This window comes from Colias eurytheme, chromosome 21 (genome assembly GCF_061535395.1).
Source record: "Colias eurytheme isolate Ceu_HAF_F1 chromosome 21, ilColEury1 Martin Lab GWU primary, whole genome shotgun sequence".
Lineage (NCBI taxonomy): Eukaryota > Metazoa > Arthropoda > Insecta > Lepidoptera > Pieridae > Colias > Colias eurytheme.
This window is the reverse complement of record NC_143000.1, coordinates 10,005,001-10,018,543: the sequence shown is the minus strand read 5'-3', so window position 1 is coordinate 10,018,543 and position 13,543 is coordinate 10,005,001. Positions and strand designations below refer to the sequence as shown.

The 13,543-nt window shown below is 40.0% G+C and overlaps 1 protein-coding gene across 1 annotated transcript in view; it reads left to right on the top strand.

The window, feature by feature from the left end:
• Window positions 1–4,260: 4,260 nt before the first annotated feature.
• Window positions 4,261–13,543, top strand: part of LOC149899380 (uncharacterized) — a 73,532-nt gene continuing 64,249 nt past the window's right edge. The window contains exon 1 of the mRNA XM_090114780.1: window positions 4,261–4,468. The gene's annotated coding sequence lies outside the window, so the exon portion shown is untranslated. The remainder of the gene's footprint in view (window positions 4,469–13,543) is intronic.

Below are 13,543 nucleotides of genomic sequence, written 5' to 3'. Positions count from 1 at the left end.
CAGAACCTCCTTGTTTTAAGTCAGTTAAAAATTGAATGCGAGTCGACGAAATTTTATCAATTGTAGTGTAGGTATGTAAATGTTGAATCACATGTTGCGAGATCTCCAATTTAAACTCTAGCCTTTTCTGTTCTTGTTTTCATGTAGGATATCTTTTCAACTGGAGTTTAAATTGGAAATTCGAAAAAAACACGTTAACACAATACAACTTTGCCTGCCTAAGAGTGTATGAATTCAAATTATTTACAAGAATGTAGTTATATTATATTAATATTGAAACAAAGCAAGTAAATGGCGATGATGATGTGTGGTCACATGATTATAGGTGTTTATGATTTAAATATTACTTCATTAAAGTATGAATTAAAATTATCTAGACACAATCTAAATTAATTGAATTTGTTTATTAACCGCAACATACATTGCAAGTGGCAACAAGCAATAACAATTATAAATTTATCGGTTCAATCATACAAAGCTATTCAGCATTACAATTATTGTAAACTTTTGTATTGCGCACATTAAATTCTTTCATTTACATAATAGTAAATAGTTACTATTATAGGATATCTGTTCTATATCCTTTGAATGAATCGAGAATAGTCCATATTATGTTATAGTCAAACCCCGAAGCTCGGACACTCCTAGGTTGGACTGGTCAAACCTCAGATTTGGCATAGTTACTTTGTCAAAGCCCAAATAAATGTAATATTTCGTCCTTTTACTAAACAATTTTCGTCAGTCGTTGTCTTGCTGAGGCGTCTTATGCGCTTGCGATGCCTATGCTGCGTTCGACCACGCCCGAGACTGCTGCTGACTTCAAAGGGTGAAATTTAAATGTATTTCGAGGATTGCCCGATGCCTAAGATAAACCAGTCCTTCCGCGAAGAGATTGTGTTTCGGGATTTGACTATATAACACATACATACATTGTAACATTTGAAAAGAGTATGTAAATCAGTGAAAATAAAATTTCACTCTTTAATTTATTTATTAGGTACTATTGCATTTAAAAACATTTGAATAAATCAAATTAAAGACAAAATTTATACATATTGCTTTGTTTTCTTACCATATTTCAATATCTTTTATGCAATTCCTGGAAAATACATTTACGCGTAAATCCAACAATTTCATGACAAATTATGCACATTTATTATTATGGATTAATTTGAATAATTGATAATATTGTTTCCGCAAATAGTTATTATTGTGTAGACCTTAGTTAAATCACAATTTACATACGGAAGGGAGTATTCACATTTCTCCTTGGCAATAGAGAGGGATACGTGGGTTTATTTATTATTGAAAAACAATATGCTAAACATAAACGTGATTGCAAATTAATAAATAATTCCATGACCATGAGTAATTAAAAAAATGCATATTTGTAGTACCTAGAATCATATACAATGAGATAAACATTTTTTCTGCAATTTAAATCCAAGCATTCATATTTCATGCAATATTTAACGTTTGATAAAAATCCCTGCTCCATCAGATTCATTCTTCTGAATAATGATTTAGTTTTTTCTTTTAATCACGAACATTATTATTATTTATTATCACCCCATTTTTGTATCAAAGAAAAGACATGGATAGACGGATAGTAGACAAGTAGTTTCATATATTCCACTCTCTTTTCCATATTACAATCGGGCAAAACCAGGGAGTAAAAACATGTAAAAACCCACACTACTGCTGCGAATTATATCGGAGGTATTTGTGATCGAACATAAGTGCACTTCCGTCTGTGACACAGTTAATTGGAATCATGTTAACATGCTGAAACGATTTCCCTAATTTATTTGTTTTAATTTGCTCCGAAAAAAAATCTAACGAACTCTATTATAACAATATTATTAACTATTTCATTATATTAATATTATAATAATATTAATTATTAACATTTTACTTTTTGCGTTTTACACTGCGCGCGAATACGTCAGCAGTAACGCAATATTTTTTGTTAATTGTAGTAAATAGCGTTCCATTATTCTTATAATTAAACATTTGAGTCGTCATAATATTATATACTACTAGCTTTCCGCCCGCGGCTTCGCCCGCGTTTTCAAAGAAAAACCCGTTCCCGTAGGATTTCCGGGATAAAACCTATCCTATGTCCTTTCTCGGGTATCAAAATATCTCTATACCAAAGGAGAATGGGCATTTTACTATGGAAGTTGGGCCTGAACACTTGAGTTGGACCAATACACATGAGATATTGATTTTATAATAGATCATAACACATACATAACGGGAAAAATATGTATAAAAAATAATCAACCGGGTTTTTGTACAGTCACATCAAGTTTTATTACTTTGTGTATAATATTTTTTGCAATTAATAACTGTTTCAAGACAATGACAATATCTTTATGTTACTCGTATTCACTTTCACTTAGGTACAAAGACGTATCTACTAATCTGAAGCCTTCTAATAACCGAAATACACTAATATTATGTTGTGTAACAGGTACCTATACCGTGTTTATTATAATTCAACGTAGTTAGACGTTTTTTGTGGTTAAACTCGGTCACTCCAGTGACATTTAGGTTTATATTTACTTCACTCAAATTAAAAACACCGTTATTGTGCGCAAAATAAATAAAACTTTTTGCCTTGACTGTACAAGAACCCGGTCGATTTATTTTTTTATTTTATTTTTTTCGTTAGGTATGTGTAACTAATGATCTATCACAAAAACAATATTTCGTGTGTATTGGTCTTAGCCCAAGTTTCAGGCCCAATTTGCCCATTCTCCTTTCATGCAAATTGGTTCAGTAGTTAAGGCGTGATTGAGTAACAGACAGACAGACAGAGTTACTTTCGCATTTATAATATTAGTATGGATTATTTACATTATCCTTATTAATAAGCAGTAGCGCTTTTTTGTTCACCTCTTATGTACAAAGTTGGAGCATTTATATATTTTAATTGTTATATTGTTAAAAGGTGGCATAAAATTATAATTTACCCATAGGTACCTGTTTGCAACCGTAAAGTTCATTGTTCTTTTTTTATGTTATAGGGAGGCAAACGAGCGGACGCACCGCCTGGTGGTAAGCAGGTTGCGTCGCCCATAGACCTTTTTTTTTTTGTGTGGTGTCTCTCAATGTTAGCCAGAAGGGCTTCTACATTTTAACGCGGACGCGGGGGTGAACTGAAGGTTCACCCTGGTAGCGACATGCACAAGGGCGTCCCCCCTTGACGGGGATCTCGAACCTCGGCTTGGGCTGTCGCTTGAGTGGAGGAGGCCAGAAGGGCCCTAATCGGACGGGTCCCATAGACCATCACAGGGGTTATGGTTGTTGCCTACCAGAATAGGATAGGGGGGAAGACGGAATTAAATAAGTGAATTCAATACATATTCAGCTAGCTATTCCATAAAATGTCAACTCAAACTCAAATATTTGTTTATTGAATACAACTTTTCTAGCTTAGATTTTCAAGACGCACTATATTGTCATACAACCTTAGCATACCCTACATATATACGTATATGCGTATATTATATATCATATTCTTACCGTTGACCACCGGTAAAGCTTTTGCAGGGGTTTTGCTAAACTAAAAACCTAAACTTTAAAGGGAATACATAACTAATATGTTATTCACATAACGCGGTCACCCCAATTACATGTAGAATGTCAAAACAATAATAATGTCTGAATTAAAGACGCAGTTTGGCATAACAATGCATAATTTTCAAGTTTTTGCTTCATGCATGACCAATTAGACATTAGTGCAAATAAAAATATGATTTTTATTTTCAATTCTGTAAAAGATGCTTGTTACCACTGTGTTGTTATGGATATAATATAGACGAGTCTGTTCGTTAAAAATATCTATAGGATACTTTTTATGGTAGAAGCTTAGGTACTATGATTTTATAGAAAGTCTCTCTAGAATTTTTTAAATGTGTGAAGCCATTGTAAAATGTATTTGGGCGTACTAACTATTGGATGCTTTACATTTTTTAATAAATATTGAATAAATTAAAGTACTTCAATCAAACTTTTACATTGTTTTTAAAACGCACCAAAATAAGTGCGGTTAAATTGAAAAAATCGATTAGTGAAAATAACGGAAGCAATTAGAGCTTTCTGAAAGACAATTTAATCTATGTAAAAAACATAGCAAAGGACGAAACTGGAATAAATTACTGTATCTAATTAAGATCGAGGAATGCAATGGGCGGCTGTGCTTTCAGAAGTCTTCAAGGTTTGTTCGACCAGCAGCTCTGTCAGTAGCCGCCGCGCACCTTGCCTTGGCGCACGTGCAATCAACAACCTAATAAACACAACTTTAGAGGTTGTTGTATGCACAGGAGAGCCGAATCGAATTAATCGAAGTTCGAACGAAGTCGATATCGAGTCGTGACATTTGAATTCCGCGCGTGAATTTTTGGCGGGATTTAGTTGTGTTGCTCAAGATAAGAATTGGTGATTTTGTACGCAGTCTGTGGTGAGTTTTTTTTTCAGTATTAAGATGTGTCTACACGTTGTGCAATTTTCTTTATTATGTAGATTATAAAAGGTTGCCATTATAAAACAAAAACATGAGATGTTGATGTAATTAATTAATGAATTACTGAGTAAAATGGCAATAAAAATCCTATTATTGTTTTATTGCAGTTCACGAAGTAATTTTATCTTTCAAAGCGTTTAACCTATTTTATGATACTGTTTGAATAAATACATAATCTAAGTTGCCTGAATTGAACAATAAATATAAGTCTTTATTGATCAAATACGAAGAACAATGAGTCGCTGCTGAGAGAAAAATGAATACAGTATATAGTAAAATGATTAAAATATTAAAAATAGAACGATGATAAAAAATTGCTCAACTTGGCAATTATTATCGAAAACAAAGAACATCATTAATAGACAAGACAAGATAGCTATAAATTTTTCTAAAACATTCACTTATCGATCTTTTTTTGTCTTATGTGAAAACCATAATAATCTTCATATGCTAAATTACATTTTTTGATAACTAGATAAAAATATTTTCTACTAAAATTAAACATTGAAAATTAAGCAAATAACCCACTGCAAACAACAATAATGCAATAATTATAGTCATATTCATCCCAATCATTTAAGATTTTATAATATTATTCTCTTTATTAATTTAGACATCATAATATCACTGAAAATAATAAATTACTATAATTGCCTGAAATTTATTGTACGCGAACAAACGAAAAAAAAAATCACAAAACACAGTCTAAATAATTCAAGCTAAACTAAGTATAGACAGTTCAGTTATTGTTTGCTATTTTATTATTTTATTTTTTTAACTTTGAATACCTGTGAATCATGCTCTTTGTAAAATTACACGTTATTTTACCTGTTTTGAGAAAGGGTGGATTTATGCCAAAATATGACCCTTACGTTTTTTAATAGGATAAATTATATTTTTTAATTCTACGGAAACGTTCAGTATTGCCATGACTATTTGACAGTTGACGTTTTAACAATAATAATGTGCCCTTGTTGCAATATTAATACGTCAACCTTTATTATAATAATTATTATTAATATATTATAATGTATTTACTTAGTATATTATACTTCCTTATCCATTTACTGGAGATATAGAATTACTCATTGTTCTAGAGTGTTTTTAAAATTTTAATACAAAAATATGAAACGTCAAATATTAAAGTAATAAAACACTTTTTATTAATCTTGAATTTAAATTTAGTTATGTAATTAATACATACGTATGGTAACTTTATGATGATTACTTCTATTGTAACAATAAATCGTCTTTTTTGTTATGTTACTGGTATTCGTATAATTAAAAATTCGTAATACATAGTAGAGAAGATTATATTTCTTAATTAAATAACATTCCGCCCACAGTCTGGTCACGTACGCAGTTTTTCACATACAAACATTGAGATAATATTAATATGGAGTCGATACCGCCTCACAGTATTTTTTTGACCCTTCTTTTGCGACAGCCTAATTTTATTGAATGAATGTATGGATATATACATGACAAACGCAAGAGTAAAACTCCCATGAAGCTCACTATCATACTTTTCGAAAAAATTCAATCTGAATAAAAAGTACCGGTATTTTATATAATTCAATTTTAATTTTTTATTAATTTTTCTACCATTATAACACATTTTTTTGCATTGCGAGCGTCAAGGCTAGCCATAGGGCCAATTTTCGATCCATTCGGGGAAGAGCTGTGACTTCGCAATTTCGAGATAATCGCATAAATAACAAAATTTCATTTCTTTTTTTGTGACTGAACTTTTAAGAATAGGCAAATTATTTTTACTTCAAAACATAGTTATATGTATGGACTACATCCACAAAAAAAACCGATCGCGAAAAGAGCGGGATTCGCGAGATATTAATTTCTGAAAAAGTACCGGTTCTTTAACGATTTTTTTGTATAAAATCCTAAATCACACTTTATCAATATTTTTATTTCATACTTTCATATAAAGGTAAGTAGGTACCCCAATTACTATTTCTTTTCTTTATTTATATACTTATACCACATTATACTATGAAGAGGATTACATAAATTTGTAAGTTTCCTTGTTTGTAAAATTATTAAAATAAACTTGACCTTGGATTTGGCAGGAAAAAATATGTAGCTAAGGGAGTGAAATGAAATGTGAAAATGTCTAAACTAAAAATACGTCATTTTCATTTGTTAGAATGAGTGAACTGTCTTCAATTTCAGTACAATATGATTCTTCTTCGTTGTGTTCATCTTCTTCTTCATTAAATTGAAATGGTTTCAACATTTCGATAACAGCAGAGGGCAAAGGCAATTTTTTCATACTGTTTTGGCGCATACTCAAACGTGTATTCGATATAACTGGATCGGACGATTCCAATGCCCTATGAAATAAGTCTTCCATTGTGTGTTTTCTGTCGTCTTTTCGGCTGTGATGTTCGCGGTCATATCGCCAATATTTATTTCTGGACTCTCCAGCTTGTTCGGATAAAACACCTACGGGCAGTACCGAGTTTTCTATAATTTCTTGGCCGTGAATAAGGATTTTGTGCATTGTCGTCGTCATGGGGTGCCAGTTGTAATTAGCTACATATTTTTTGGCTAAATTTCTGCAAAAAATTCCGAACTTCGTTGAGTCTACCGGTAGACCGCAGTTAATTGCCACTAAAATTACGTGTATGTCATCTACAAGCCATCTACTTATTCCTAATATGTCTGCAAATATGCCGCGACTTTCCTCATTAGCGAAAACTCTTCGAGCAGTATTTCCGTCATTAGTTGTTCCAGAGTTCGGACGTACAACATCTACTAGTATACCCAGACGATCCCGTATTTGCGCCTGAATTGTTTTTTTTCGGTCTTCAGTAATTATGCCCGCAGGTGACAACTTTGAGACTCGCCACTGTCTTACTCGGGGGTCATTTTTGTATCCCAAGTGGAGTAAGAACTCTAGAAATCTTATAAATGCATGAAGAGGGCTCAGACCATTTTTTATAGCTTCTTTATTAATTTGTGTAGAGAACGCCAAATCCAGGTCATTGAATTTAGTTGCTGTCAACCCGCAAATTGGACACCTTAGTTGAGAAAAGGTATTGTTGATGATATTGTACACCTTGCCATCTATTATACTTAATGTAAGATTACAAATAGTTTTTACTATGAAGCCTTTTGATGTGGCTGCTGCGATAGGGGACAAATTTTTTAATTGTTGTTCAACGTACTGTTTTTCTCTGAGAATAAGAGACTTTGACTCTTTTCTATATTGAATATGTAGAGGCCTGCAAGAGCGATATGATTGAGGTGTTGGATTTACCCAGAGAATTTGACTGCTGCACGTTTCCATGACCTTTAATGGTACGAAGGTTGTGGCAAATATAGTATTTTCATCATACAAAGGATCTTGGGGTGCCTTCTGCTTATATAATGATTGGCCTGTGCTGCCGTCAAAGCCCCAAGAGCCTTCAAATTTACAAGACAATTCGTCCAAATCCATTCGTTCGCAATACGCATTAATGACATCATCACAGAGACTTACAATTCTTTTAAATGTGTGTGCAAGCAGACCTTGTAGCGAAACAGAAGCTTCAACTTCATTTGCCAAGACTCCATCCTCTGGGTAACACTCCAGTTTTGCTTTTGCTACAAGTCTGTACGGTGGAAAAGCTTTAAAACCTCTTTTATTTAAATCTTGTTGTAAAAATTTATATGTTTCGACACTATATTTTCGGTCAATAAGTATACCAAGCGCTTCTTCTGGAGAGTATGGATTACTGTACTGATTTATTTTTGCCAACACTTCAGTTGATTTATTTGCAGACTCCAAACATATCTTTATCACAGCTTCTAAGTCATGGGCACTTTTTTTGCTTAGTTTTTTGTTGTCATGAGATTTAATGACTTTAGTAAATGATGAAATCAGTTTTGCTGATGGTTCATTCTGAATCAATAATTCTAGTGATTTTTGTTTTCTAAGTTGCGTTCGTTTATGAAGTTTTGCATATTCTTCATCTTTATTACAACAGGCAATTTCACGCAAGACCAAGCGATGAGGATCGGGAACTATTGGGTGTTCATCGGCTACCTCAGATGGCACGTCCAAAACCATAGGCGATACATCCAAGACGGCAGGTGGTACATTCACAACCTCAGAAGGTTTCGAAATGACATCTTGAGGAAGATCATTTATAAAAGGCTTATTCAACCAAGCGTTATTTTTTTTTCGAAATTGTGACAAAATTCTGTTGCTATCGTTATATCTTTTCTCAACTTTGTTGATAAAACGGTTTATAGCAATGTTAAAATTTTTCTCCTGTGGTTCTGAAAGGGGTGTATTTAATATAGTTGCAAAAATCGATTTTACAAAAATATTCCTTTCCGATTTGGATAAGTCAAACGGTTTTCCATAGCGACCATGGAGTTTTTTACTCTCTTGATCCAGATATATGTATATATCATATCGAGTTAGTGTATGGCAGCCTGTTTCTACATCTAGCCTGTATGAGGCCACCTCCGAAGGATAAGAGGTTCCAGCTACAGCGTTATCCATAGCCTTTACGTATATTAGTCAGTTCAATAAAGAAACGAATCTTCAATGGCGGCCAAAGCTGACTTTGACAGATGGTAGGATCATCAAAAAAGAAAATAAAAATAACGTAAATTGATTATTATTTTATTAATTATTTCAAATTGTTTGTTGACAAACTTTTTTGTTATTGTATTTGTGTATTTATATGAATTATCACATTTACGTATACAGAATGTAATAAAATCCCCATAATACTTGTAATAAGCCCATAAAACTGAACAACTTTTCCCAAAGAACATATTTTGTCAAATTCCAATAAAACATTATTTACTTTCGCAAATGTATAATTGTCATTGTAAATTTATGATAAAAACTATTATAGGGAAAATCAAATACATTTTAGTAATTTTATTTTTCCATTTTTTTTTTGCATACCGTACGGCCGTGTGTGAGCGAGAGGGAATGATAAGCGCCGCCATTGAAGATTCGTTTCTTTAAAGAACTAACTAATACAAAACTGTATGAATGGCAGTGAAAGTATTTAATCAAATAAAATAATTGGATTAAAGAAATTAAAAAACAAAGTAAAAAAGAAAAGTCAAAAATCAACAACCAATAAATGGCTTTACAAAACGAAATAGAAGATTTAATTAGGGTTTTGACCCACAACCAACCAACTGAAACGGTTGGACCGATAAAACCAACCGATTTTTCGTTTAAAGCGGATAAAACGCTAATTCAACCAACCTTACTTTTCAAACTACCAACTTTACTTTTTTTTACTTATTTCTCCAAACCAATTAACCCAACTCATGCAAGTCGGGTCTTCCACGCAGGCCTTCACAGGCCTCGGGGTAACTGTTCGGGGCGACGGCCCCTTTCAGTGGTGGCAACGCCGCCTGCAACTACAGGCGGGGCACTGGGTGGGACCTAATGGTCCGAGGTGTCGAGTCCGGGAGGTGTCCTGCTGCAGTGCGATCGAGCCCGCGTGTATCGCGGGCGATCTGCGAGCTGCAGCAGGGAAGAATGTCCGTGGGTGCTTCACCGCCGCTTAGCGAGGTCGAGCCCGCCGGCAGAGTGCCGGGGGGCGCCCATCAGCCAGCGGCGAGAAAGTGGTCGTGTCCTAGGAGATTAGGTCACGTGGTAGGCCTCTTATGTCCGGCGGTCGCCGATGGTATGGCGCGATGCCCTGCAAATGCTGGGATCGCGCTCCGTCGGCGCGCGCGAACATAGAGGAACTCAGGCGACGAACGAAGTCGTCCAGGCTCTCCATGCGCAGGTCTCTGGAGATGACCTGATTCCGTACGAAGCGTGGTGCTCCGGAGATGGTGCGGAGCGTTAGCGACTGCTGCGCTCGCAGAGACTTGCGGTCCGTCTCGTTGGTCAGCGCGAACCACGCAGGGGCCGCGTAGGTGAGTCGCGTGCGAACGTACGCCTTGTAGATGCACAGCTTCGTACGGAGAGGCAGGTGAGACGCCAGCATGGGGCGGAGTATGTTCCGCACGGCGCGCGTCTGGGCGACCACGTTTTTCACATGGGGCCGCATCGAGAGGGTCTTGTCTATGGTCACACCGAGGTACTTGGCCTTCGGTGACCACTCGACGTTCTCGCCCATGAGAGACACCGGGGGTGGCAAAATGCGCGCCCGACCGATGGAAATCGCCTGAGTTTTACCCACGTTGACCTTGAGTCTCCAGTCCTCCAGCCATGAGGGAAGCGCGTCCAGTGCTCGCTGCATCTTAACAGATGCATGTTTGGCGTTCAGCGAGGTGGTGATAAACGCTGCGTCGTCTGCGTACAGCGCCAGAATGGCTCCGCCTGCGACTGGGATGTCGTCCGTATATCTGCTATAGCAGACGGGCGATAGGCAGCTTCCCTGGGGCACACCGGCTCGGATGGGGCGCTCAGTGGACAGAGCATCTTCAACCGCCACTTGAAAACGCCTGTCTTGTAGGAAGGTGGCCACAGTCTTAACTACTCGACGCGGAGTAGTAGACGTGGACAGCTTGTAGATGAGTCCGGTGTGCCAGACGCGATCGAACGCTTTCTCCATATCGAGAAATACTGCGACTGACTGTTCTCGCTTGTTGTAGGCGGTAGCGAGGTGGTGCAGTACTCTCGTCACTTGTAAAGTGGTGGAGTGTTCAGCACGGAAACCGAACTGTTCGTCGCGTGGCTGAAGATGAGGCGTGATATGCAGCAGCAGTAGCTTTTCGAAGACTTTCGAGGTAGACGACAGAAGAGTGATGGGTCGGTAGCTCTCAGGTAGCATTATATTCTTGCCTGGCTTGGGGATCAGGATGACTCGGCCGAGCTTCCACGGAGATGGGAAGTGCCCGGTACGGAGGATTCCGTTGAAGAGCCGCGTCAGCGTCGCAATGGCTCGCGGAGGAAGGTGACGCAGCGCTTCATTGGAGACCCGATCGGGACCGGGAGCTTTGCGTAGTTTAGTTCGTCGAATCATCCTTTGAACTCGTCCAGGAGAGAATACGACGGGGTCTTCTGTCGGCGGAATCGGCGATTCGAAGTAATCCTTCACATGTCGCTCGATGGTTTCTACGTGCTGCACATTCGTAGTCGGGTTAGGCATGAACTGCGTCTCCAGGTGGTCTGCAAATATCTCCGCTCGATCCTCGGCGCGGTAACGTGGGGTACCGTCACCGGCCATGAGGGGTCTAATCGGAGACGGCTTCCCGGAGAGCAGGCGGCAAAGGCGGTGCATGCCAGACCAGTCGTCGCCGGCTCGCTCGATGGCGGTGTGCCAAGATTCGACTGCTACCGTTTCCAGTGCGTCGGAGATCTTGGCTGCCAGAGCGTTCAGCCGCGTCTTCATGTTCGGACATCGCAGGTTTTGCCATAGTCTACGCAGCTTCCTCTTCTCCTCTATCATCGCTTGTATGTAGGCAGGGACCTGGGGTTTCTTACGAGTAGATGCAGCGTCGAGTCTGGACTCTCGAAGCGCCTGGGACATGACTGCGCTGAGGTCCGTTGCGAGTCGATCGACGTCTGCAGGGCTCTCTACTTTGAAGGACGGCGAATGTTCAGCCATGTGTTTTGTGAAGATTCTCCAGTCCTGGCGATGCTTTGGAGAGGGTAGCGATGTCGTCAACGGAGTCGTTGCCAGTGTCAGGAGGACGGCTTGGTGGTCGGAGATAAGGTGGTCATCCAGGACGTCAAGCGACGGTGTGGCGACGAGGCCACGAGCAACTGCTATGTCGATGACGTCCGGAGTGTGGGCTGCATAGTACGGGTAGTGCGTTGGGACCTCTGGTCCTAGCACCTCGTAGCCGTGGCGGTCTGCATCGTCCAGGAGGCGTCTGCCGTCCGGATTCACGGTGTTAGAGTTCCACGCCGTGTGTTTCGCGTTAAAGTCGCCAGCGAGGATCGTAGGCAGTGGCGAGTCCAGCAAGATTCGGACATCAGCCACTGCGAGCCGATTATGCGGCGGCTTGTAGAAGGCGAACACACGGGTGGGCTGGCGGTCTATGCAGACTTCTACGCCGAGGGCGTACGACGACTGCAACTGAGGTACTGGCAGCAGTTGGTGGATAAGATTCCGACGTACCAGGACTGCTAATCCCCTGTAAGCAGTCCCGATCGGCGAGGAGTGGTCCTCCCGGTAGACATAGTATCCGGAAACCTTCAACTTGTCTACTGGTCTGAGGTGCGTTTCGTTTACCAGGCCGATGTCCACTTGGCGCTGGGAGAGCAGGGTTTTGAAGAGACGGGCTTTTTGAGCTGAGAGCCCGTCGGCATTCCAAAAGGCAATGCGAAGCTCAGCCATATGTGGCGCAAAGCTCCGCGATACAGCCCAAGATCAGCGGTACTGGGTCACGCTGCTCTTGGATGGCTATCAGCACCTGGTTAAGGGTGCTGATTACTTTGGTTAATCGGGGGTCCAGCGGCATCACTCGCTTCGCCTTCGTCCCCCGTACGGGGGCGGCGACCACGGTGGGCTTGGACGTTTTGCTACGCTGGGTAGGTTGCGGCGCAGCGGGCGGCGCAGAGCGTGGCCTAGAGGTGGTTGCTGCAGGCGGTATACTAGGCGGTGCAGTGACTGGCGCTGCAGTAAGTGGCGCGGAAGGCTGTGCAGCTGGTGGCCGCTTTTGTGTGCGTTTGCCACGTTTACGGCGGCGTTTGCCCGTCGGCCCTGGCTGGTTGGCGGCAGCCATGAGCGAGCCAGGTGCATCGACTTCTGTTGCGGGCGCACGGGCATTTGTGGTAGTGCGTGCGACGGTGCCTGCTCGGCGGTTGCGCGTCTCCTTGCGGAAGATGGGACAGTTCGCATTATTAGCCGTGTGGGCGCCGCCACAATTGGCGCACGTTGGTGGATCCTCGCGCGGACGTTCACACTCCTTCGCCGGGTGGTTCTCACCGCACCGCACACAGGCTATTGGCCGGTGGCAGTTTTGGGAGGAGTGCCGAAATTGCTGGCAGCGATGGCATTGTGCGGGCCCCTTTCTGCCGCGCCAGGCCTCAATAGTGATTCCAGGCATACAGAGCAGTTCGCTCACCTCATA